This window comes from Ochotona princeps, chromosome 27 (assembly GCF_030435755.1).
Source record: "Ochotona princeps isolate mOchPri1 chromosome 27, mOchPri1.hap1, whole genome shotgun sequence".
NCBI lineage: Eukaryota > Metazoa > Chordata > Mammalia > Lagomorpha > Ochotonidae > Ochotona > Ochotona princeps.
The window spans coordinates 6,378,732-6,405,965 of NC_080858.1; the positions used below are offsets into that span (position 1 = coordinate 6,378,732).

Sequence of the window (27,234 nt, forward strand, 5' to 3'; positions counted from 1 at the left end):
AGCAATGAATCCACTTGACCTGCACACTTCGTACTCCCCCTTTAGTTTATCTTTGATATTTCTTTATAGCTCTTTTAATTACCTGGCATGATTTACATCTGTTTGGTTATTTTATTACAGCCTGATTGTCCCCAGACCAAAACAGAGGCTCCGTAATGGCAGGCAGTTTGCTCTGTCCACTGCAGTATGCTCCAGACCAAGCCTGAGATGCTGAACGATGCCGTTCTAATCATTCCCAAGCCTGGTTTGACTCCTTTCCCTTTTAACAGTCAGTTCAGTTGGGATCTTATCATTAACTTTCACTTTCTGCAGGAAAGGCAAGGAGATAGATACTGGGAGTTTGCATCAGTTGTTTCCATTGCCAAGTTCCTGTAAAAGTTGGATGTAGACTCCGGTCCAGAACTGGGGACTCGATCCAGGCCTTCCACAAAGGCGGCAGGGACTTGAAGCCTCACTCAAGTACCTGAACCTCCCAGGGTGTGTGCAAGCAGGACGCTGGAGCAGAAGCAGAGTAGCTAAGTTTTGAATAGGACACTCACTGTGAGTTACAGTTGACCGCTGTACCAAGTGTCCACCCTTACGACGGAAATTGTATGTCTCTTTTCATGACATGTTGGTTATAATTGCTCCTCACACTGTACTTTAAATACCCTGAGGATAGGGATCCCACTCACACTTTACTCATCTCATATCTCCAACATTTGTCAAATATTCAGTAAAAGAGTTCCTGAATGAGGAGAAGAAGGGAAAAAAAGGCATGTTCTCTCTCTTTTTTTTTCTTTGAGTTTTTGGCATATTTAATTCAACAACCACGTTCTTTTTGGTTTTTGGAACTACTACATGGTGTGGCTGAAGGGATGTTTATAACTGGCTTATCTGTGGAGCTTGTTTACAATGTGATTTCCATGCCACACATCTCAGTCGGTTGTCTGGACTAACTAAAATGACCACACATGTGTCAGGGAAATCAGACCTTCTTGTGTTTCTCCTTCAAAACAGGAATTAAAAGCAGGCTATAGTTCCAAAATCAACCTATTTTCATACCATAGTTGAAATAACAATGGAAACTCAGTTTGTTGGGGAATATGGGTTTTATAGTACAGCTTTGCATGGGTGAAAATGCAACAAACAGCCGATGTTGATGTCATGCAGCGGACAGCAAAACGGAGTAACAACAGAGAGAGAATGCACACGAAGCGTGGAAGAGACCTTCATGGTCCGTGTGCCTCTCTTCTGTCCAAGACTAGACATTCTGCTGTGAGTTTCACTCACAGGCGCGTTTGCGCTTCAGGGAATACTAGGATCTGCCAAAATATGATACAACACTGTGCAAGAATCATTACAAAAATAATCAATTTTATCACATGGTTCCCAAATGAAGTGATTTTTTTTTTGGATAATACAATGTTTACAAAACAGTAACATTAAAAAACTTAAGTCTTTTTAAGTGAAATCCAAACGAGGGAAGATTATTTTCCTGAAGAAAGCAAACAAACGACCCCCCTCCCAAAAAAAAAAAAAAGTAAACAGGAACATCCCCCTAAATATGGTAAAGAAAAAAATTCTTTTTTTTTTGTTTCATTTGGAGACAAAACATCCAATATCAAAGCTCGAAATGTGGGTCAGAGTATTGTGGTGAGAAGAAAGTCAATTAGATTCGCAAAAGTAATTAAGCTTGAAAACCTAACTTGGTAGAAACCAATATTTTTGTTCTGAGCATAGCATACAGGAAAAGTGCACGTTTTTTGCTATTACTCATGTGCAGGGTCAAATCTAGGCCAGGGCGGATTTTAATTGCCTTGGGAAACCAAACGCAGCACAACAATTTCCAGAAAAAGAAAACCTTCCTGAGGATGACAAAATGTGGCTTTTTCAGATACTTCCTTGGCTGACATTAGAGTCTCTTATTTCGCAGTGTTCTTGAGAAATTGACTGATTAATAAGACAATCTCTAGAGAAAACAGCCCAGAGAAAATCAGTTGTAAAATGAGTTGTAAGGCACAATGATGAAAAGACTGGCACAAAAAAACCTTGGGGCAAATACAGACATCAGGTCAACAGAAAAGTAAATTATGAAAGAAAAAGGACCTCCTTATTACTCTGACTTGAAGATGACTCATTCGCTGCTTACTGACCCTGAGAAATGAAAAAGGGATGACTGCTTGCTAATGGAGTTGAACAGATAAGGAGCCATTATCTGGGAAACGCAGGGTGAGTCACCATTCAGGCATACAGTGTTTTGCTTCAGACATATTCCTTATGCTGTTTCAATTTTCTTCCATTTAAATTCCTCCTCAAATGTCCTAGCAACTCATTCTAAAATTGAAATGTAAAACGCACTGATTAATCGTTTTCCAAGCTCACAGCAGTGAAGGATCCAAGGCTGCTGACACATATCAGAAACCAGAACCACAGTAGGGTATGTGGTGAGCTCACCGCCACACACCAGAACATGCAGCTCTCATAAGACAGGAAAACTGCTCCTTTTAGAAAGGGAAGAAGTGACACTGACATTGAAAAAAATTCACCTTACTAATTTTAAAAGAACCCAGAAAAACAAGCCTTCAGAGTTCTAAGTATGTTCCATGCTCTTTAAAATAAACATCTTGTTGCTTTGTACAACGTCCCAGGAAATTACTTATATATCTTCCCAAACAACTCATTTTTGCCCTAAAAGAATTCAGTCATGTTCTGTACTATTTTACACACACACACGCACACACACACACACACACACACACACACACAGTTATAAGAAATAAGAATCTAAAGGCTCTAAGCCAGGATTGGAATACGACTAACATGATTTCACAATGGAATCTTTTGAACAAAATACAAAATATAAACTCACATTCAACCTGTCTAAGATGAACAATACTAAATCAACATTATCACCACTATATTAGGATGTATATTGTAGTCATCTTCATACAAAGGTTTATTGTTTCCAAAATAGTTTGGAAGACGCTGCTGTGTCTTAAACCCTTTCCTCTCCCAGTGTGTGATCTTTTTCTAACTTTGCAGAGCTCCCTTAGGAACCAAAACTTGCATCACGGTACTTTACCATTTTCCCTGTTCAGAATGAAAGTTTACATCTGAAGACAATCCTCAGACTCCAAATTATTAAATTGCGATTCAATGCATCCACAGAGGCTTGGCCATGGGTTTTGCAAATAAAACTTTGTTCTCCCAGTTCTTTAATCTTTAAGTGAAAAATAATGCATGGAGGAAACTGCAACAATGATGTCTAAGTTCTAGGTTTAAATCTCACCCAACAGGTGAAGAGGACTCGTTAACATTTACCAAGTATTTGCTATGTCTCATGCAATTCGTTTTCCCATTTCATCCTTACAACAATTATGTGAGGTGACACATGAGAGCCCTCGGCCCAGAATGCCTCAGTAATTTAAGTAGGGCAGTAGGAACAAGAGTGGGATTCTCTATCCTGGACCTGTCTCCTGAATTTCCTTCCACATGAACCCAGCAGGTGATCCCAGGCAGGCCTTTCTAGAGGAAAGGGCACGCACGTTCACCTGCTTGCGTTGTTATTCAGTTTGGAAATCAGGCGAGCTGCAATCATTTTTCCAACTGATACCAGGCGAGCTCTTGAGGTGCCTGGAGGTATATTAATGTGATGGTGGTTGAGCAAAGCTGTGGCAGCACAGGCTGGGGGAGAACAAGACTGCCTTCATTGAACTTTGCTGCTGCTTATCTTGGAATTGCCACATCAGCATTTCTCTTATTGTCTTAGTGCCAGGGATCTGTGTGAGTTCTGAACCTTTCTTCAGACGTACCCTCTACAAACGGCACTTTGCAGGGTCCCTCCATCAAGCTTTCTCATTGCGGAAAAAATATATGGTAATTGTTTCGGTGTTGTAATTGGTACTGTCTTGCATTTGTAAGCTTTAATCAACAACAAATAACACAATACCAAATGTGACAACAGCAGCTAATGATTTTTGTGCCAGATCTTCTCCTAAGGCCTCCACATGTGTCACTCCATTCAATTCTTACAACAATCTTATAAGGTAGGGATTGTTATTCCAGGTGAGAAAACCCAGGGTCAAGAAGGTTAAGCAACATACCCAGAGTTTCTTATTTATGAAGTGAATAATTACTTGTCCATTCATGTTATTTTTATATTCCATTGCTTCAAAATGAAAGGGCATAAAACATTTGATATTCACATGGTAATTCCCCAATTGCCCCACCCAATCACACTCGTTCACACTACTGTACTATTGCACTTTAAAAATCTCCTTAGAAATTGCTTTGGACCAGTAATTCACTACTCTAGTATGTACAAGATTTGAACATTTCTCACGGGGAAACCAAATGAAGAAAAAAGCAAAAGTATGGAATGAGATTGTATTCCAATTCCTCCATAAATAACAGAACAAACAGCCTTCCAAGTATTTCAGAGTTGATTATTAGTGAAAGCCCAAAAAAATCTATCATGAGACCCAAGCTGGAATGTATCAGCTATGCTCTGACTACAAAAATTAAGATGTGTTTTTAATTGATTTTTCCCTAGGAGAATTGAATAAAATGATCCAATGCAATTGAAATGTCATATTCTTTCCTGGAGCCCCCGAGTCTCCTGCTTGCATCGATGTCTGAATTCCACATGAAAACCCTTCCACTAAAAATGGGTTCCAGATGTGCCAGAGCACTGTTGGTGCTGCACACAAATCAAGGCAGAGTCGAGTTTCCGTGATTGGAGACAACTCTCTCCTTTCTTCCCCCCAGCCTCCTAACTCCCACCTCTAACACTCGAAAAAGAGTGATTGTCTTACGCATAGTGAAATTTTTCCATTTTATTTCCATACAAAGGCCCCAAATAAGCCTGTGACAAATATTTGTCTTGCACTACACATAATAATGTGAACCAAGTATATTCATTTCCAATCAATGAAAAACATTGCAGAATGCTTGATTCTGGTTCACAGGAAATTAGGCATTGATTTTGTTAGGATAAGTTCAGTGGAGCTATAGTGGAGACCAAAGAAAGTGTAAATGAGGTAAAAAGACCAGTCTCTCACCCACTCGTTTCCCTGACACTAATAGCTTTGCCCACATGGGAGACTCACGCATCGCTTGGTTTTCTCTTACCTTTCCGCCTCACTTCTGGGACAGTGGTTTTTTTCTGGGACCAGAGGGTACAAATAAAGAAAAAAGCAGGCAATGTGGCAAAAGAATTTAAATCCCACCTAAAGAGCAATGAGGTGGATGCTCATTACATCCCACAACTCCCAGCTTTCCATCAGTTTAGCTGTGGACTTCCAGGAGAAAGGCTCTCTGTTATATACCCCTGTGCCTGAGCACACCTGTCCACAAGCTCAAACTGCAAAGCAGTGTGGGTTGGCTTTCCCATGGCCAACTGCAATCACCCTTGTGTGATGACACACAGATAATGCCTCCTGGTCCTACAAGGTTTCCACCACATCCCTCAGCACACCAGCTTGACAAACAAAACGTAGTTATCTCTTCAATGATCAGAAAGTGAATTTCAAACTGTCTTGTCAATTTATTCGTTTATCCAAGAATACAAGGTTTTGGAGATAAGAGTTCTTAGTGATAATGATGCCAAAATATACAGATGTCTTTAGACTGCTTGTTCTACTTCCCCTTTACCTACCTTCTAGCTCTATGACTTTGCTCATGGAGAGGGAGAAAAAGATTTTATAGAAGTAAGACTGCACAATTCCAAAGCCATCTCACTTCAGCTTCAACCACAGAAAACTAGCTATAAGGCAGAGCATTTAGCAGGAAATAAAGCCTCTAAAACAATTTTGATTACCCATAGAGAAAAAAAGAAATCAAATGAATGGGATATTTGAAGTGGTTAAATTTCAAGTTCCATTGAAGCGGATATACTGGAAGAGCAAAAAGAAAATGAGGGGGTAATATTTGCATGTCTGTAATTGAAAAATCATCTCTGTTTTTTAGAAGTCAGACATAAGAAACTCTAATTATGAGTTAAGGAAGATACTGAAGAGAAAAAAAAAATGTTGGCTAATGGGCAAAATGTGGAATTATACAAGATATCATAAGATTTTTTTCATTGACTTTTCATTTCTTTTTTTATTTGCAAGGCAGAGAGACAGACACAGATTCAGAGAAATATGCAGAGATCTACCTGCTGGTTGATTCTCCAGATGTCTGTGAAAGCCAGGTCGGGCTCAGACTGAAGCCAGGAGGCAGGAACTTCATCTGGCTCTCCCATGCGTGTGGCAGGGAATCAAGGGCCTGAGTACCATCTGCTGCCCTCTGGGATACAGATCAATTGGAAACTGGACTGGAAGCAGAGTAGCTGAGCCTGGAACCACGACCTCCAATACAGGGCATGGGCATTTCAAGTGGAGACTAAGTTACCGTGCCAAACACCTTCCCCTATCATTTACTTTAATGGGTGAATCACCATCCTTTGAGGGAAGTCTTCCAATTAGGGCAAAGGCCTTCATTGAAAGGTTGTGAATCTCTTCCTACTAATGTCAAATTCACCCAATAAAGTAATAGAGAAATACAGCAAAGCATTTATGAGACCAAATTCCATCTTTCTCCAGAATTACTCTGTATATCAAAACCTTTCTTATAAGCTCAAAGACATTTATATGATTTCTATAGCTTTTGGCTTATGAGAAGAAACTATTCTAAGTCTGCCACTATATTCCCAGAAACAGCTCTGAGATTGCTCTAAATCTCTATTTGACATTCATTAGCAGAGAAAATTTAATGGAGAAAGAGTCTGAAGGAGCAAAGGACTGCACAGAGACCCTTAAAGAAAAAAAATACCAAAGCCACAGTCCACTGAAAAACAAGATAAGCCCTGGACTCTGGGCCCAGCTCAGCGAGCTGTGTGTGCTCTGTTGGATCACTTGCAATTTGCAGGGATGATGATTGTCAAGTACACTTCTACCTCTAAAACTCTCTTTACGTGTAATGAGCAGTAAGTACTGGCATGAAAGACTTGTTTCGAAACATTTCAGACTTGTAAGCTTCCAGGTTTGGATTTTTTTGTTTCGATTTTTCAACCTCAAGCAAACTAAAGGCATCCTATCTCCGAACTCTAAGAAACACTAAAGGGATAAGGGAAACAATGAAACTACCTTCCTCCTTTCGGTCTATGGAGAATAAAATGTGGTGCTGATATTTGTACCACAGATACAAGCATTTTCAGATTATCTTTATTGGCACAAATAATCCAATTTCAGTTTGGAAAGATTTTAATTGGTTCCCATTTTAATCGCTCCTCCTCTTTCTGGTTTATTCAGAGTAAAAACACTGATGAGGGGTTTATTCTGGGTAACAACTCTGAGGGTGCCTCAAAGACTTCACAGAGGGGGACATATCGGGGGGGACTCAACCGCCACTAGCAGTGCCCTCCACTCCATATCAGGTCTGTCTCCCTTCCGATCTAGCCCCCTGCTGATACACCTGAGAGGAAGCACATGACGGCTCACATACTTGGGTTCCTGCTACTCAGACAGATGGGAGAGCCACATGGATTTCTGGACTCCTGGCATCTGAGTTTACCCTGCTCTAGTCCCAGCTGCTTCAGGCATCTGGAGAATGAATTGATGAATGGAAGATCATTCTCTCTCTCTCCTCTCTCTCTCTCTCTCTCTCTTACTTTGCCTTTCAAATTTGCTCCCCTAGGCTTCAAATCCATTTTTCCAATTCACTATGTTTGATGCCTAAATTAAATACTTCCACTATGGAAAAGAAACAAGTAAGCAGATCTTAAAAAAAAAAAAGATTAATTTAATGGAAAAGTCAGATTAAAATTTAAAACATTTCTGATATTAGGTTTTTTAAAATGTTTCATATTTTACAAATTGTAGAACAGTTTTCTTCCAGTTCATGGTCTGGGCTAATTCACAGCTTATCCAATGTTGTCCCAGGCATTGAGATGTAAAGCAGTGAACTAAGAAAAATCCCTGCTAATCTTCAGCTACATACTACTAGAGGTGTCCTGTATTAATAAAAGAAGTGATCCTGCTTGTAGAAAAATGTAAAAATAAATACTAGCTGCATTTGCTTGTATGAGATTTCCTTTGTTTCTTGTTTTTCTCTAAAACACATTATAGCAATTTGCAGTCTTAACTGCAGTGTAGTTTTTAGCTTCTGTAACAAGTGCTTTTTCTTATTTATTAGGGGCCAGGAACAATTCTAAGTTCTTTATAGTACTGACCCATATGACCCTCATGTGAATGCTATGAGGTAACAATTTTACCTGTTTTGCTGGGATCCCATATGGGCGCCGGTTCTGATCCCGGCAGCTCCACTTCCCATCCAGCTCCCTGCTTGTGGCCTGAGAAAGCAGTCAAGGATGACCCAAAGCCTTGGGGACCCTGCACCCGCGTGGGAGACCAGGAAGAAGCTCCTGGCTCCTGGTTTCAGATTGGCTCAGCCTCCGGCCCGTTCCTTCTGTAACATTCTTGGGGTTCTTTCTCAGAGTGTTCTGTTTGTCCTGTTCTTTTTCCTCCTTTCCTGAGACTCCACACACTGGTTGATACGGACTGGTTGATATTTCATTTACCTTGCTTATTCTTGTTCAGTTCTGTTTCATTACTTTCTTCCTCAGTTTTAATGATGTCCATTCCTGAGGCTGACTTCATGGGTCATTTTTTCTGATGTGAGCAGTACCCTTCTAAACCCATTTTAATTTTGGATAGTTATAATTCAGGGCTGCAGTGCCATCTCAAAAAGGTGATTCCTCCTCCTTCAGACTCTACTTCTCTTTGGCAATTCTGCATCTCTTAATCCACGCGCCTTTCCTTTCCACCAATTTCCTAACATATGTGAACTGGTTATCTGAAGAGCTTCTCTCTGAGCCTTGGAAAGGCTCTTTCTGTCAACCAGTTTTGTTTTGTTTTGTTTTTTTTCTCTCTTGATCATTGGGAGACTGAAAGGACTGGCTCCCAAATTTTTATTTTATGCCAGGATGTTGTTTGAAAAGAACCATAAAGACAGTAATAAATATGGTTTTCCGCCTGAGAGGATATAGCCTTTCCTAGATAACTGGGTTAATCTTTTCTGTCTAACCATAAATTGAATTGGATTGAGAGTGAACTGATACTTGGAGACTGAGTTTCCATGTAGTTATGAGTAGCTTTAGAATGAGGTATGTCCAATGTGGACTATATATTCCGGTACAACTCTGACTTCATGCAGAACTCTTGCTGTCTTTCCTGACCCCAGCCCCAGCTTTCTGTAAATGATTTCTCCATGAACTCAACAAAATTAGCAGTCGGGAAGAATGAGCCGTGTGTGTGTGTGTGTCGGGGGGTACTTCTTCCTGCTTTAGGCTGTCACATCAACTACAACCATTGTTTCATGTTCTACGTGTTTCCCCTTCCTTCAGAACAGTCTCTCTGCTTGAGCTGGAGTCCAGGCCCAGGAGCAGGTGCCTTCAGGAGAGCGGCATCCGGTGTTTACTGCCAGAAGCTGCTTATCCTTTCTGCTTTTCATTTCTTTGGACTGCTTTTTATCTATTGGTTTTCTGAAGGGATATACATATATCTCTTCAGATATAGATATATATATATATAGATATAATCCATACATAGATATATATGGAATGGAGAGTATATGTACTTTATCCATACATTTTAGACAGGATATTCCAATCTCCTACATTCTAACAAGATGCCTGACAAGGTCAGCTTTAACTAAAGAGCAAAAAGAAAAATACATTTGAAATTTGTCCTGCTCGTAATCTTTCAATGCTGCAAGCTGACTCCAAGGTCTTGTTTCAGGACCGAGAAGTCCTGACACCGTGTTGCTGCTATGCACTTCAGGAAAGGAGATGTGAGGTTCTCACGGTGCGGACACCATTGCGCATCACCAGACTTTAGGGCTCTGTGAGTACAAGCTAGCTTCCCCTGCATGATGTGAAACCTTAGCTAACTTGATGTTACTGAAGCAAATGTTAACTTACAGTTGGATGCAATTTTGGAAGCCTAAAATATTGAAATGCCAGGAATTCTTGCTCTGAGAAGGAATAAAAGTCACTGTAAAGGTTGAGCTCCTCAGCCTTCTTTCCAGTTCTTGCTCATTAACAGCAGGTTGTTCAGATAAAATGATATAAAGTGCAGGTGACAAGATCAAGAGACTATTTGGAGAAAGTTCTGTATTAAGGACCAGTGTTACGGAATAGAAAGTTAAGCTGTCAACTGCATTGGTGGCTTTCCATATAAGTGTTGGTTCAAGTCCTGACTGCCTTGCTTCCAATCCAGCACCCTGCTAATGGCCTGGGAAAAGCAGCAGAAGATGGCCCAGGTGCTTGGCCTCCTGCCATCCATGTGGGAGACCTGGATGAAGCTCTTGGCTTCAGCTTTGGTCAGCCCTGGCTGTTGTAGCCATCTGAAGATTGAATCAGTAGGAGGAAGATCTCTCCCTCTCTGTGCTTCTGCCTTCCAGATAAATAAATATTTTAAATACTTCTATAGTGGGTAGGAACTTACGTGGAAAAGTTTTAAAGCTTCCCTCTCTTGAACCAGGCTTAAAACAATGACACTCCTTACCTTATAGCAGCACTTGTGTAAAAGACAACGAGAAAAACTTCCCAAGTGAAAGAATACAAGACCTCCACAGATGTGTGTGGTCAGAGCCCTAAGGGACAACAACCCAAGGCAGGAAGTTTCTTGGTATCATTAAACAATACCAGTCCTGGGCAGAATCCTCGAAAACACTGAAGGAGGCATGGAAGTCATTGGGAGGAACATTGTGAGTCAGAGTTTTTCAAAAGAGACCGTTAAAAGTGAACAGAAAGACTGTAAAGTAAAAACCTGGGGGTAGACAGTATCAGGAAAGCATTGATTCCAGACTGAATGACATATGTCCCAGCACTCTGGAGCTTGTCAGAGAGTCCTGTCGGGATGTTCCAGGGAAGAGCTGAAGGTCTGGGAAGCTGCCCTACATCTTAGGCTCATTTCCTTAGCCTCCTAAAAAGTGTCTGTATCATTGATTTTTCATCCTCCTTCTCTGTTCGTGCTTCTTTGTTGGATAAACTACAGGAAAGAGTAATGAACTCTGCTGTCTTACATTTAATAGAGCTTTATGATCTAGGATCCTCCTACTTACATAGGAAATGTTTATTCATGTGTCATTAATCAAATCAAGTAAAACATTATCATTGTACTTGGAGATCCTAGTTAGCTGACTCTCAGCTCAGATCCTCTTCTCCCCAGTGGACACACCTCAAGCCCTCTGATCACACTGAGCTCATTCCTGACCCAGAATCTTTGCACCTGCTTCTTGCAGAGTGCAATGCTCTAGTTCAAGATCTGAGCAGCAATGCTTATTTCATTACATTCAGGCTTCAGCTCAGAATCTCAGCCTCTTGTGAAGGAATTTCTCTGACCACCCGGTAACCTAACTCTGCCCTACGTTGTCATCATCAGTCACAACCCCCGTTTTCTGTTTTTATCTATTCAGATCCATTTTTCTCACACTGAACACTCATGTTCTCCTTTATCTGCTAGATCAACTCTTCTCCAATAGCATAAGTTTGCTAACAGCAGGAAAAGCCTTTGTTTTTTGTTGCTTGTAGTTTCCCAGAGACTAGGCTGCTTTGGAGAACATACAAAATTAAAAGGAAAAATGAATGAGTATTTTCTCTTTATGCAGAAGGTATAACACAGTCCTAGTTATGCCTGAAGGTTGGTTAGGAAAGTACAGCATCAACAATGTATAACCAACAAATGGTATTCTCAAATATCATCCACCAAAATGATTCAGCAAATTGGAAGATGAGTATTTGTGTCAGTATTACTGGAATAATGTACTCAGTCTGATAGCTTTTTGAAAAATGAAGTAAGTTTAGAAAAATCTATCACTTGGATGATGGAATATGATCAGATGTGCTAAAAAATGAGGACACATATGAAGGTAACATCAAAGAAAAGTTGGGCCAGGGCCTTAGAGTAATTGTGGAGTGGAACTTCAGGTTGTATCTATGATTATATCAAGCCTCTTCTGGGCTTCTTACACAAGCGATTGTTTCTAATCAGACCTTTGCTCTAGTTTGGGGCCATTTGAGCAGATATGCATAGACTCAGTAAAAGGGAAGTTTATTCCAAGGGAGACAAGGCATGAAGGTTTGGACCGGAGCCTAAATTGTGAAGAAGGCAGCAAATGAAACAGTTCCAGGTGAGTGTGGTTGGGATGTTGTAAGCTGACTTCTTTTCAGTCGTATGTTTCATGGTTCAACACTTGTCCTTGCCTTCACTTCGTGTTTCTCTTGATGTTGTGTGGCCCTGTTGGTTTCTGATGTTTCGTACTGCAGCAAATTTTGTGGATTTTATCCACAGGCATTTTGCTACAAAAATGGATACTTTCAGAGTCCTATTCATCTTCGGCTTGTTTGGTTGTTGCTACCTCAAGGCAACTGAAGAGGTGGCCACTTGTGGCCTAACTCGACCTGCCCACATGAATGTGAGCTGGCACAAATAACTTCAGCTTGTAAATTAGTCTTAGCAGCAAACTCATCCAAGCTTCTGAGTTTGGACAATTCTTGCAGTTCCTGCCTGCTTCGTCAACTGCAGTGTCTTTCTCACAGTACCATCTATAAACTAACTCCCAAGAAGAGTGGTTATGATGCTGAAGAGATGAGATGATGAGGCTAGTATAGGAAGCCAGAAGAAATCAAGTGGCTTGTAAAGATGACAAAGGTAGGGTATGTGAATGAGTGCTGGGGGGTAGGGCTGGGATTGAACTCAGACCATCTGATTGTGAGTTTATCCTTCTTTCTTTCATACTTTGTTCTGCGTGCAGGCCCACATCCTTCTTTGCAGCAGACAAGACTTAACCCATTTTAGAAAATGAGTGGCAAGGACGCTATCAACACAACTGAAAGTTTAGGAGCAGAGGTTACAGTGGTGAAAAACCTTCCCTGAACTGCCTGACTTTTCTATGTTGTGGCAAAAAAAAAAAAGACATTGCTTTCTGAAGAGATTCTAGCTAGTCCAATATTAAAACAAACATGAATGATCTGCCCCATTCTACTTCTTCCAGGGAAAGTGAGGAAAAGGCAGTGTGACCTTCTTCTCACACACCTGTATTTCTATAGCCAATGACTGCTTGAAACCCTGACAAGGGCACAACATTTTGTTATCCATTAAACCATATCAGGACTAATGTTTCTTTTAATGAGAAGCAATATCTAATCCTTGGACCCTTCCAGCCATGAAATTCCCGTTGGGTCCTCTCTTTCTCCTCCACAATTTCACCTTAGTTCATGTCTGAGTCACCAGCTGCCTGAATTTGTCCCACAGCCTCTAAGCCTGTCTGCTGGTAGGGAACATTTCTCCCTTCAAGATAGATATTCTGGGTCTCTTCTCCAGAGGAATCCACCTGCCGCAGATTGCTTCCCCAACATTAGTTCCTATTTGGCCACTTGAAGGTTGCATTTTGCCATAGGAACATGTTCCTATGATTTTGCTCATTTTCCTCTTGCTACTAAGAAATGTAATCCTCCTCATTACTGCAACCCCATCATTTCCTTTGGAGAACGTAGATTGCAGCTGCTCTCATAAGCTCTCACTTTGGTGCTCATTTCCTCCTTATTGGGCTCCTATTCTACAGTTCTGTCTCCAGAGCTCAGCTGGCTGAGGCAGCTCTTCTTTTGTGCTTCTCCCTAACACTCAGCTCAAGATCCAAAGTCCTCAATGAACTTTTCCTGAAACCTGGATGACAGCAGATTGCATTTCTTTTTATGAAACAGTGCAATATACCTTGGAGTCAAATCTGATAGTAGAAATGATGAGTACACAAGATATCCATGGGGATAGTTCTGTGCCACACCACCCCCTGCCAGAAAGGTTATACACAAAATCTACATTTCTGGCCTCCTAGCCTCTGGTTTCAGTGGATCACTTAGCAGGGAGTCTGTCCACCTCACTGGAGTGTGGGCTGCAGATAGCACTGGCCAGCCTGGAGCTACTCCATGAGGCTTGCAGAGGGTAGGTATCATGGCCTGAATAGTTCTGGCAGTCCACTATCCTTACACTTCCATACAGTGGAAGGAGGGCAGGAAGAGGACTTGGTTTGCACAGAGCCTGAGTTCTCCCCAGAGAGGCTGTTCTTATGCCTACTGCTTTGCCCTGGATGGCAATGTTAAGTTTCTAATCAGTTGTAAGCCAACACATTTCTTCTAAGGCTTCTACACAAACCACTGGGAAAAAAATGTACTGCATACAACTTCTTATGTGATTAACAGAGGTAAGATCAAAGTGTTTTGTTCAAGGTCCTGAATTGGTGTAAGAGTGTGATAATTATTTTAAGATCTAGAATTATATGTGCAATGATTCCCCCATTTGCCAAATTCACTCCATTTACTTGAGACATGAAGAGAACCTCCATCCACTAGCTCATACCCCAAATGGCTGCAACTGCCAGGGTTGGAGCAGCCCAAAGCCAAGAAACAGTATTTCACCCAGGTCTCCCCCAAGGATAACAGCGGCCCAAATACTTGAGCCATCATCAGCAAGACAGACTCCGGAGCAGAGCAAGAGATGAAACCCAGGTGATCTGATCCGGGATGGAGGTATTCCAATCACCAGCTTACTGCTGAACCGAATGCCCTCCCCTCCGAAGATTCTTAGGAACCGTTGGATGCAAGTTGAACCATTCTCTCTAGTCAGTCTTCTCCAAGGAGAAAACTCGTTAGCCATTATCCACCCATCAACCCATCTAGTTAATTTGTTTTAACCCAATATAGCCATCATGTGACTCGAGTTTTAGTCACATACATGAGAAAGAAGCAGAGACAGCAAAACAAAGCCCAGTAGCAAGTGGCTGGAAATCCTGGTGGAAATGCGTGTAGTTCTGGACATGCCACGCCCAGGTCCCTCATCATGTTTCTGGGACAAGAGCTCTCAGTGTCCTGCTTTAACTTGTTGGAGCTCTGAGATGTCCTGCCTCTGTGGTGACTGCTCCTTGCTGTGACCCAGGGGGAACTGTAAAAAGCAATTATGTTCGTAAATCGCATCCCAACAGTAACAGCCAGGATCCTGAGTCTTAGAAACAGAGGAAACAGAATGGGTCTATACTTAATTCTCTCTCCCATGTAAGCCCCCAAGCAGGGGCCTGAAGTACTCTGATACAGAGGCAGTTGGGGGTCTCTCTCCAGCTGTAAAATCAGGCGTGGGATCCCTCATGATCCTGAACAGAAGAAACGTTGCCAAAGGTTTCCAAAATTTCTTGGCTAAGCATTCAAGGTGATTCAAAAGTCAAAAGCAATTTGGCTTTTCAGCCTTCTTTCTCTTCCAGACATGAACTTTTTAACCATGATCTAACAAGCTTTTGTTTCTTCCAACTTTTTTCTTTTTTTGACCATCCTGACACTTCTCCGATGCTCCAGTTCTGTCCCACTAGGCAGTTTCTAAAATCTTCCCCAGTGTGTCTTGTTTTCATAAAAGGTTGAGGACCACTGCCCTATCCAAATGCTACATCGCTCCCTTGTTCCTAGGACTCTGGTATGCCAGCCACGTTTCCAGTCACCAACACACAGCCAGTCCTTGGGCACAGTCCTTCTGTCATTCCATACCACCTTAATTTATTCTTGACCAGCACCTCCTGGTTCTTTTTCTTGTCTGTGCCTTAATTCTCTAATTAGATATGAGACTTGTATCTCACAGTGCTTCCGATTTAATTAGGATCCGACACATGTTTTTGACCGCCAGAAGTGGGCCAGAGTAAAGGCAGGGCGTGATGTTATCCACAGTAGCCACAGATGAGCTCTGGGGAAAGCTGTGGGCCGTGCAGATGTGTGGGGTGGTACTCTCAGGACCCGAGGCCTCCTGCCAGGCAGAGAGTAAGCCAATGTTTAGGAAATTTCAGCAGTTTCTCAATCAGCCTGGATCTTGACGAACCAAGTTCTGTCCAGTAAATCCGAGGGTCACTTTCTGAATACAGTGTCTTCACGGCTCTGATAGGGCAGGAGCATTGCAACAGCTTGAAAGAAGTTTGATTAGGCCACAGAGATTCCTGTTAGCTAAGGCTGGACATATGATGAAAGGCAGGCCACTTGGTTCAATTCTGCACAGGGGTGAGGCCTGCAGGCTGCTGTGTGATTCTCACCTAGTGCCTTGGGGAGACAAGTCAGGCAGATAGGCAGTGACTGACAGAGCTCCCTGGCTGGGTATGGCTGTTCTGGCACTGATATCCAGCAATGATGTGAATCTGAGTAAACAAAGAGAAACACCACTTCAGGAAATTGTGCCTTTATTACGCTGCTTCTCCTGGGAGATAGCCACCATTAAGACAGCATAACTGGGGGCTCCTCAAAGCAGCAGAAATGTATTTGTTTGTTTGTCTGTAAATATTTATTTTTATTGCAAATTCAGATATATATATATATATATATATATATAGAGAGAGAGAGAGAGAGAGAGAGAGAGAGCGAGCGCGAGTGGGAAAGGAGGAGAGACAGAGAAGAAGATCTTCTGTCCGATGATTCACTCCTCATGTGACCGCAGTGGTCAGAGCTGCGCCAATCCGAAGCCAGGAGCCAGGAGCTCTTCCAGGTCTCCCACACAGGTGCAGGGTCCCAAGGCTTTGGGCCGTCCTCAACTGCTTTCCCAGGCCATGAGCAAGGAGCTGGATGGGAAGCGGGGCTGCTGGGATTAGAACCGGCACCCATATGGGATCTCTGCACGTTCAAGGCAAGGACTTTAGCCATTAGGCCACCACACTGGACCCAGAAATTTATTCCTTTATTTTTTTTAAGGAGCTATTCCTAATGGACATCTGATAGTCATAATTGAGAAAAGCAAAGGCTGTTTTTAATTTTTTTTTAAAGACAAGTGAAAATGAGAATAACTCAGCTCTGAAGCCCTTCAGCATTGAACAGGCCACTGCCTTGAGCAGCAGGCTTTGAGCCAGGGCGGTGTGCTAGGGATGGAGGTGCTGGAGTCCCTATGCAAGAGCCTGTGTCCTTGGTCAGGGCTGAGGTGTCAACGATGCTTTCTCTGTGCTCCATTCGTTTTGCTTCAGATCCTGCTCTGCAGCTTTTGGGAGCCCTTGGCTGCCCTTCCACCATGCACGGACCCAAACAGCAGGTGTTGAGAACATGGGATAGATTTTAGTACCCAGGTTTCCTTCATTCTTTTCTTTTTTTTTTTTTCCAGTCATCTAACAAAAACTGCAATGCAGACATTCTGTACCTTTAGTTGAGCAGAACGGGTAGAATAAGACAGCAAATGTTTGCATTCCGTACCAGAAATCCTGGAAACCCCCAGCCCTGCTGTTTGCTGGGAGCAGAGAAAGTACTATTTTCTCCCTGTTTGACACCCCTCTCTCCACAATGCCTGAAAATGTCTGTAATGATGCAGCTCTGGTATGGAATCAACAAGGAACTTTTTTTTTCCCAGCATGTTACAATGCCTGAACTTTTAAACTAACACAGTCACAAGTACCTGGGGAAAATTTTTATGACTAAAAGGAAATACCGGCCAAGTAGGATTCACTGTAGAACTCAGTGGAGAATCTTAGACTTCTCCACAAAGCAACTCCCTAACAAATATTGGGGGCTATCACAGTACTATAAAGGAGTCATCACTACAGTAAAATACCTTATAAAGGCATGTGGTGGCTAGGTGGGTATATACTCAATCTCACTTCATGGCAATTTGCACTCAACCCACTTTACAAATCAAGTTGCTATTTTACCAGTCAGTTCTTAGGCTGGAATGCAACATCTCTAGAAGACAAGGAATCTTGAACATTCCCCTGGACAGGCAAAGGTCCTCATCTTTCCCTCTGTCATGTTTGTGCTAACTGAGGGTAATCTGAAGTTGTTCAAATTTACAAGCCCCTCTGGTCAGTCACCCCATTAGAATAGACCTAGTCTGTGTCTTTATTGTCTCCACAAGGTCAACAGAGTTCTATATTGGAAGCACTCAAAAACTGCAAAAAAGTTAACAATCTGCATTCGTACAGACAACAAATTTATTCCTCTTTATGTGCTGATGTTTCCCATTTACCGTTCTCCAGACAGTAGGAGCAAATCACCCTGTGATGTCTGCTAAGTTACTGACTACAAGATCAGGCCACATCTTACTACTTTGCATCCCACTGAAAGACCATATCTTGCTGGGACCTATTTTTTACCTAACTTAGGCACTCTGTCACTGGAGAGGTATCTGAGGTTCCCAAAGCCCTTGGCCAAGCCACTGTGGGAAGTGCAGATGCTTCATTGATCACAGCGGTCGCTGGTCACAGCTCCTAGTACAATTGCTGTTAAGTCTAAGCTTTTCTAGGAGGCAGTCATACACAAGGAGACCTTTTACACCAATTAAGATTCACATTGGGAACAACAGTGTGTGATCCTCCTATAAGAACCAGAAAAAAAAGAAAATGAAACCTCGCACCAAGGTAGTCATTCTTGGCAAGGAGAGAGCTACAGCCTGATTTGCTTTCTTATAAAAATGAAACTGAAACAGTTACTTCGACAAGTGAGAGAATATGTGCGACTTAAGGAAAAGATTCCTGGTTTATTAGAATATCCCATAAACCAAAGCAAAATCTGAGTAAAACTGAAGGTTTGTAAAGTATTTTTCTTCTCTGTAAAATGCTAAATATCAAGTACCAGTTCTTTTATAGGAAGACACTCCAACATGAACAACAACAAAAAACATCATTGTACAGTCTTGTCTCCACAAATTTGCTCAGAATCTCACGCATAATATGGCCAAAACATTATTTAACTTCTGCCAAAGTATCACTGAAACTGATTATTTAAATGATCCTTACATCTCCATGCAGGTGTATCTAGGATGGATCTGGGGTTGATGTTTCACTAGAATGTTCCTATAAGCTGTTTTTAATGGGAAGAAATAAATCCTTAAGTTGGGGCTTAAAATAGTATATATACTACAGCTGGGGATACATTCGTCAGTTAAATAATTAGTGCCCTAAGAAGTCTAAAAGGTTCTGCTTTTATATTTTGAATAGAATCCATGGATCATGTTCCAACCTTTTTTCTTTCAGAAAATAAAAAGGAATCAAGAGGTACCAGATGGTAGATGGGAATTCACTGTGAGTCATGGACCAGGTAGACGTGAGTTTGGATGTTTCCATATCCTCCACCTAGTCTAACATTCCTCATTTGTAAAATGATGTCCACAGCACAGAATTCCGGGGGTTTGCTGAGATGGCAAGCCTTCAGAACACTGGAGAAGCTGAGGAAAGTTTCCCTGCAATCTTTCTTATTTTATTCTATTAAATACGCAACAGACAGTGCGCTGTGTAGTGTCATGTAAGTTGTATAGGACACTGATGGACCCGCATGTTTGCACAGTGGTCAGCAAGGCCAGGAGCTGAGAGGAGCAATGATTGCACTGCTCTGGCCAAGGTTGTCAAGTAAGACATCCTGTGGTGGTGATGGAGTCAATCTGGAGGTGATATGCCACCCGTGGCTGTCAGGCACTTGGTACGCGGCTCGTGTAACTTGGGAAGCGAATGCTTGTTTTTATTTTATTATGATGAATGTGATTTTAGTAGTTACATGTCTGTGATGGTCACCATGCTGAACAACACAGTTCGGGTAAAATCATGAGCTCAAGTTTGACCCAGATAAAGCATAGTCAGCACTCCTGATGAGAAGTCACCACTCACCGTCAGACATGCAACTATGGCAAAGCAATTAATCATATTAGAAGTTTTACAGTAAACATCAAGAATGTGAAGTTCTGGGGCCTGGTGCGATGGCCCAATGGCTGAATCCTTCCTTTGCAAGTACCAGGATCCTATATGGGTGCTGGTTCGTGTCCTAATTGCTTCACTTCCTATCCACCTCCCTGTTGATGGCTTGAGAAAACAGTAAAAGATGGACCAAAGCCTTAGGACCCTGCACCCACATGGGAGACCATGGAAGAAGCTCCTGGCTCCTGGTTTTGGATTGGCTCAGCTCTGGCTGCTGCAACCATTTGAGGAGTGAACCAGCTGACAGAAAATCTTTCTGTCTTTCCTTCTCTCCATAAATCTGATCTGCCTTTCTAATAATAATAATAAAATAAATCTTTTTAAAAAGTGAAGTTCTTTTACTGAGAAGTTCTTTACTTGACCCTCCATGCCCCTAAGTTAACTTCTCTTTATGCCTGTACTTAGGTCTATACTTAGATCACTAGATGGGTGGGCATTCTGACACAACAGGTTAAGCTGCTACTTGAGACACCCAAGTTCCATATCAGAGTGCTTGGGATTGTATCCTGCCTCCACTTCTAATCCAGTTCCCTGCTAATGTATCCCCTTGGAAGACGCATGTGATGGTTTAAGCACATGAGTCCTTGCCACGCTCATGGGAGATAGAGACGGAGCTCTTGGATCGGGCCTGGCCCACTTCCAAGTGTTACAGGCATTTAGGAGTGAAGTAGTGCATGGAATCGAATCCTCTTCCTCCTCCTCTCTTTCTCTGTTTCTCAAATAAATCAACAAAACCTTTAAAAAAAACCCCACTTGAATTAATGGGCATATGATTTGTTATAGCTGTCTGAAATCAGACTGATACAAATTTCCCTGTTCAAAAAAATGGTATTGTGTATGAGGGAGGCCTTGAATTGCCTTACTATGCCTTGTTCACACATGAAGGCATACCCACAAGTGAATTCACAGAGCAGCAGATGTCCAGGAGAACCTCATCAGACATACTTTGTGAAGACCAAAAATGTGGCCAGCTGAGTCTGCTAGGGATGGTTGCTTTGAACAGTACGGAGAAAAAGAAAAAAGAAATATCAAGATCCAAAAACAAGAAGAGAGAAAACTCTCAAGCAAATGGAAAGGAAAAGCACAGGAAGACAAAGCAAGGGTGTTCTAATGGTGGAGTGGGTGGAAGCAGGCCAGTGGCTGGGGTCAAACCACCCTGGAGAGGCAGAGGCGAGAACCTGCCGGCACGGGAGGCTGTCGGTCTTTTCAGATGGCAACCACCTGGCTCCAAGTCACAGCTGGCCATGCAAATCCCTCTTTCGGCCTCAAGACTCTCTCCCCTTCATTTCTTGGATGCCATTCTGTTTCTCTTTCCCAGCTGAGCTCTCAGTGCTGGCTTCAAGACATGGGTAATGTCTCCAAGGGCTTCTCTTCAAGTTGCAGAGTTCATTCATCCATGGTGAATTCATTACAACCCCCTACTCTGGCTGATGGCAGTGAAAGAGTTTTCTAACCCACACAAAGGTACCATATGTTCTGGAGATTCCTGAACTTGACCCCTAAGAAGGCAGTGGTTCCCCTTGAGCATCACCTTACACCACTCTTTGTTTTCATTTTCAGTGTAACTACTGATGACCTCATTCATGCATGAAGTCACTTAGGGTTTTTATCTGTTATCTATCTACATTAGCAGATCTCTCTCCTGAGACTTAGATTCATATCTAACTGGGGTTTCCACAAAAATCATCAACATGATGACTAAAAAAACGAACTGGGGGGGCAATGTGGTGGCACAGTGGTAAAGTTGGTACCTGCAGCACGACCATCCTATGAGGGTGCTAGTCTGAATACTGGCTGCTCAACTTCCATTCTAGCTCCCTGCTCCTGGGAAAGCTGTGAAGGATGACACAACTCCTTGGACCCCAGTACCTACATGGGAGATCTAGAAGAAACTTCAGGCTCCCGGCTCCAGACTGGCCCAGCGGAAGCAGTTGTAGCCATTTGAGGAATAAGCCAGTAAATTAATGATCTCTCTCTTCTTTCTTTCTGTCTCTGTAACTGTCTTCCAAATAAATAAATAGTTAAACAATTGAACTTCTATCCTGAGTAATGCCGCCACCGCTCACATGTTCACTAGAGCAGGAGGCTTCCACATGTCACTCGTGTCTCTTGCAAACCTGATTTCTCCATCCTGAGATTCAGCCTCCACTTGCGCACTTCCTGCCTGCCCTTGTCACATGCTGACTGCAGGCGCCGTGACCTCTCCATGCTCACGCGCACAACCTACCTCCTTTCTGTGACTCGGGTTCTGCAGCTGGCAGGATCTAACACGCATTTGCTATCTGACCATTCCCGTTTCTCCACCTTTTATGCCTTGTGCACGTGCCTCACTATAAACATTGCATTCCCCAGAGCAGCCCAGGGGAGCTGTTTCCTGCATCTGCTTCCGTTCCTCAGCTGCTGCGTGCCTCCTAACCTATGCCGGCACTTTGTTTGCACACATGCCCTTTAGCTTCTTTGCCTGGCCCTGCTCAACCGCTCAGACTGGGTTAACAGCCTTTCTCTCTCACTGGCACTTACCAGGGGACACTGCAATAGCTCCCCAACCTGTCTTCCCCTTAAGGGATTATCAGTTCATCTTTGCAGCTCTAGCATCAGCACAACACCTGGCAAGTTGATGGATGAATACACCCATCAAAGGCAGATAATTAAGGAATACCAGGGGATGACCCTGGAGCTGGCAAGGGAAAGCAGTAGGTCTGTGACTCAAGGATGCTCTTTCCATCCAAAGACTCCGTGCTGGCCTTGCAGGTGGTGCTGTGTCACTGTTTAACAGATAGCAAACATGTTATGTGTCTAAAACATTCTAATTGTAAAGCCTCTGTCCTTTCTGGAAATGCTGTATTAGTGCGAAATACTAAAGGAGAGTTGATGTGACATTTAAACGGAAAAGAGTCTTGGGAGAAATAACACATATATGTCCTTCATAGAGAACTATAAAGAAGCAAAGAACAACTTATTTCTATAACAGGACAAAACATAAATACACTACCTTTAGGTAAAACTATTTCAAATTAGGAAGAATGATTTTTGTCTCTTTGGTTCTTTTTTTCCTTTTTTTTTAAAGTTTATTTTGACAGTCAAAGCTGTTCACAGCTATACATAAAGAGGCAGAAATGTCACATCTATTTGAATTACATCCAGTCTGTGTTGATCACTGCCTACATGTGCGAACCAGGGAGACAAGTTTTTCATTCACACAAATTGTCCTAAATCTGAGATTTTATTTTTCTGGAGGCTAATATCTGTTTGGCTTGATGAAATTTCCCACATCTTAATTGAGTAGTCACAGAATTCAGGGGAAAATCTGCTTTCCATATCATAAATTCGGGGCATTGGTAAACTGATAAGGCTTGTTAATAAGCCAGTAATAATACGGCTAGTAACTACCTTATTAATTTCATTCTTAATTTCAAACAAGAACATTAAAAATGTAGTTAATTGGGTCTCACATAATAGCTTAGTGGCTAAATCTTCACCTTGAACACGCCGGGATCCCATGTGGGCGGCGGTTCTAATCCCGGCAGCCCCGCTTCCCATCCAGCTCCCAGCTTGTGGCCTGGGAAAGCAGTCAAAGCCCAAAGCCTTGGGACCCTGCACCCACATGGGAGACTCGGAAGAAGCTCCTGGTTCCTGGCTTCAAGTTGGCTCAGCTCTGGCCGCTGGGGTCATTTGGGGAGTGAACCAGCAGACGGCAGATCTTTCTCTCCTTATCTCTTTCTCTCTGTATATCTTCCCTTACAGTAAAGAAAAAACAGACATGTTTTAAAAATATGATTCATTTAAGACATTTAGTTTGGAAGGTTTATGGAGTTCAGGCTTTGATCTTCCTCTGTAGCATCTCATGTGTAAGAGATGCTTATCAGTGACAGAGGCAAATTATATACCCTTCAAAGTCTCAGTAACACTTGGCAATGAGATTGGCCCCTTTATCCACACAATAGAGTTGTTGGAGAATTAAAGAAGAGAGCACTCTTGTTATTGTGACTGGCAGGTGGCAGATCACTCAGTGAGACATTGTTAGTATTTGCATATCTAGTGCTCAAATGCCTTGGTGGAGGGATCTTTGTATTCTCAACCTATTCCTAGACAGATAAGACCGCTGTTGTACATATTAGATCAAAAAGGGAGTGTCAGTTGGGGAACATAATTCAAAGACAGAATCAGAGATAAACTGGGAAACTTAGTGAACACAGCGAGCCAAAAATGAGAGACTGTTAGAGTAAGAACTCGGCTTATGAAGCAAATCCATGCACTTTGGGGTGTTGTACGTCTGCTCAACAGCACGAAGTTAATATTGAGCAGCTCCGAGTACACTATACACTCCGAGTACATGCATTGCTCCAGGTGAATTTCTCTCTCCCCCAAGGGTTTTCATCAATTCTCACACGGATTAAAAAACAAGCACCTGGCTGTTCTTCCACGTAGGAGCAGATCCAAAGCAGGTTGTTCTGAAGGGTCCTTTACGGTTTTTCTCTGAATTTTCCTTGTTTTCATTCACAGACTTTTAGAATGTGTATTCTGAATCTTTTGTCTTGGAGTACATATTATATTTTCTCTCCTCTGTGAGCAGAGAGAACAGCAGGTCACTGCTATTCAGAATGGCTCTGACTCTTGCTACCTTATTCTTCATGCATTAAATAGTCGTTGATAGAAAACCTTGTGTTATCCCGGATGTTCTACAGTATTCACATTATTATTACCCTTTGGAATGATGACCAGTATCGTGCATCAATAGGCAGTGAGAGTCCTCATATGTAATGGAAGTAAAATTTACTACCATCTATCCAACTTTTTCAATTTTGAATGGAAGTTATTGTAGAAAAATGGGTGCACAGTTTCCTTAAAACATTAAGAATCAGAAAGGCTGAATTATAACTGAACTCAATGGGATTTGCTAACCTCAAGAAACCATGTGCAAAGATGTGTCATTCCCATGGAAGCCGTGGGAAGGTCCCTCAGAATGCTGTCAGAAACATGCTGGCATATAGAAAGAAATCTGCATCTAACAGAAAGTCAGTAAATGGGAATTCTAGTTTAAATGTCCTTGTTCACAACTTTGCAGTATTGGGGATCCTTCCACTTCAATCTAACCAATGATAAAATGACTCAGTCTGAATTTCAGAATCTGAGAGAAACTGAAGCATGGTCTTGGGAGATGTGACAACCCTTGTGATAACTACAACAAATAACCTTCATTTTTGCTTCTATTTAAATTGTAGGCAAACAAATCTTATTTCTCTAAGAAATTGGGTTTATTCCAATTGAACAAAACAGTCTTATGTTAGGGAGTCCAAACTGAGGTATCCTCTTGGGGCAGCAGTTAACCTACCTGCAAAGAGGAAGGAAATCAGGGACCAAGCTTCTGTTCCAGGATCCGGAATTGCTCTACTCCATTGTCAACTGAAATACGCCACAGGCTTTACAAGACAGTGTAACTATCACTGTTAGTTATTTAAAAAGTTTGGCAGAGTTCTAGTTCATACGATATTACGATATTATCCCGCGCAGCTAATTCCCACAACCTGGTTCTTTACCGTGAGCTGAAACACACCAGACGCAACGAGGTATCTTAGGAGGTATATTCCAACGGGGCAGGAACGGGTAGAGGTGGTGAAAATCAGGAGGAAAAAGGGGAAAAGGAAGCACTTGGGGCCTTTTTATGCAGGTAGGCCCGCAAGGTGTGGGGGGGCGGGGATTGGGAGGTCTTGGGGGCAGGCCCCAGGGGATTAGTGCCTGGGGATGATTGGTGAGTGGGCGGGGTTGGGGGAGGGGCTGGAAGATGGGGGGGTGGGATTCAGGTGGAATGCCAGGTTACATCTGATTGGTGGGTAGCTAGGCCGGCGGGAATTTTGTGAGCTGTGAGGAAGAAGGAATGGCGCCGGGTCCAGGTTATCCATGATGACCTTCGAATCGCTCCTCACAATCACAAAGCCCCAGATCCAGAAAGCAGATGACTACAAAGGACCACAAAGATGTAGTGAAACCATCTGACTCATTAATCACATGGCAGAATGATACAAGCCATTTTGGAAGACAATTTGGTGTTTTCTTATAAAATTTAATGAGCTCTTACCACGTGACTCTTCAATCAAGCATTTTGTCATTGACCCAAAGGAGTTGTAAACCTTATGTACACATATAAACATGCACACTTATGTTACTAATATCTACCAGAACATGAGAGCAACTAAAATGTCATTGTGTAGGTGATAGGTAAACAAACTGGTACTAGTATTCAGCACTATAAAGAAAGGCACAATCAGGCTGCGAGAATACTCAGAGGAGTCTTGGTAGCATTATATTGCTAAACGATAAAGGCTAGCTTGAAAATCTATCTTTTGTATTACTTCATTTAAATGGCCCTGGGACAGGTGAGATCACAACAGGCTGTAAAAGATGAGCAATTGGCAATGATTTTTGAGGAAGCCCAGAGTAGGTGAAGAAAAGTGGGGTTTTAGGGCAATAAAAATATGTACTATTTTAAAGTGGACACATGCTATCCCACACGTGTTCAAGACGACACCATGTACCGGAGGTCAAGGGTGAGCCTGACTGTCCATTATACACCTTGAGTCACGATGTGCCGATTTAGGATCAACACCACAGCAGCACATTGTTCTGCTACAGGTTCCAGGTTATGGGGAAACCTTGCTTGTGTTGGAGTAGGAAGGTTACCGAACCCTCGGTTCTGATGCTCGGTTGACCTAAGAACTTAAAATCGCTCTTTAAAACAGCTTTTTGTTGTTGTTCTTTTGTTTAAAGCACTGTAAAGTTAGCCTTTTACTTCATGCTGAGATTGAAAATTTAGAGAGCTAAAAGCATAAGCTTAAATGTGTGGTTGTCTTTATCATTTATTTTAGACATTTAGTTATTTGAAAGGCAGAGTGTCAGAGAGGGCCAGACATAGAGAGAAAGATCTTCCAACCAATGGTTCATTTACCAAAAAGCTGCAGTGGCTGGGGTTGGACGGGGCTGAGGCTAGGAGCTCAGGTTTCTATCCAAACATCCCAAATCAGGTGTTAGAGCCCCTACTTTCCCAAATGCATTAACAATGGGCTGGATTGTTGGCCAAGTGGCCAAAATTCCAAGTGGGATGCAGAGATGTAATGTACTGTGCCACAATACTAGCCCCTAACAACATTTAAAAAAAAAATAGCATATATACAACATAAACATGTTGCTTACAGTTCTGGAGGCTGGCAAATTCAGGATCAAACACCAGTGGAGTCCGAGAGCTTGTTCCCTGGTGCCATGGCACATCCTTCTGGCTGTGTCCCCACAGGGCCAAAGGGGCAGCAAGACACCCGCTGAGATACACCTGAGTGTTCAGGCAAAGCCATATGGCTAAAGGAACTAAGGGCTTTGCATGGACACTGTCTTACTTTCTGTTTCTCCTTCTATGTTAACTTACAGCTTCATGCCTCATTAACTGTTATAAAAGCCAGTGTTCCATCAATTAACTGTTCTTAAATACATTAAGGCTTGTAACTTGGTGTCAAAGGGAAACTGAGCTATCTGATA

The 27,234-nt window shown here is 42.3% G+C and overlaps 1 protein-coding gene across 1 annotated transcript in view; it reads right to left on the reverse strand.

Moving 5' to 3' along the window:
* Positions 1–27,014, reverse strand: part of FAR2 (fatty acyl-CoA reductase 2) — an 87,995-nt gene extending 60,981 nt beyond the window's left edge. The window contains exon 1 of the mRNA XM_004592641.4: positions 26,899–27,014. The gene's annotated coding sequence lies outside the window, so the exon portion shown is untranslated. The remainder of the gene's footprint in view (positions 1–26,898) is intronic.
* Between the last annotated feature and the right edge of the window lie 220 nt (positions 27,015–27,234).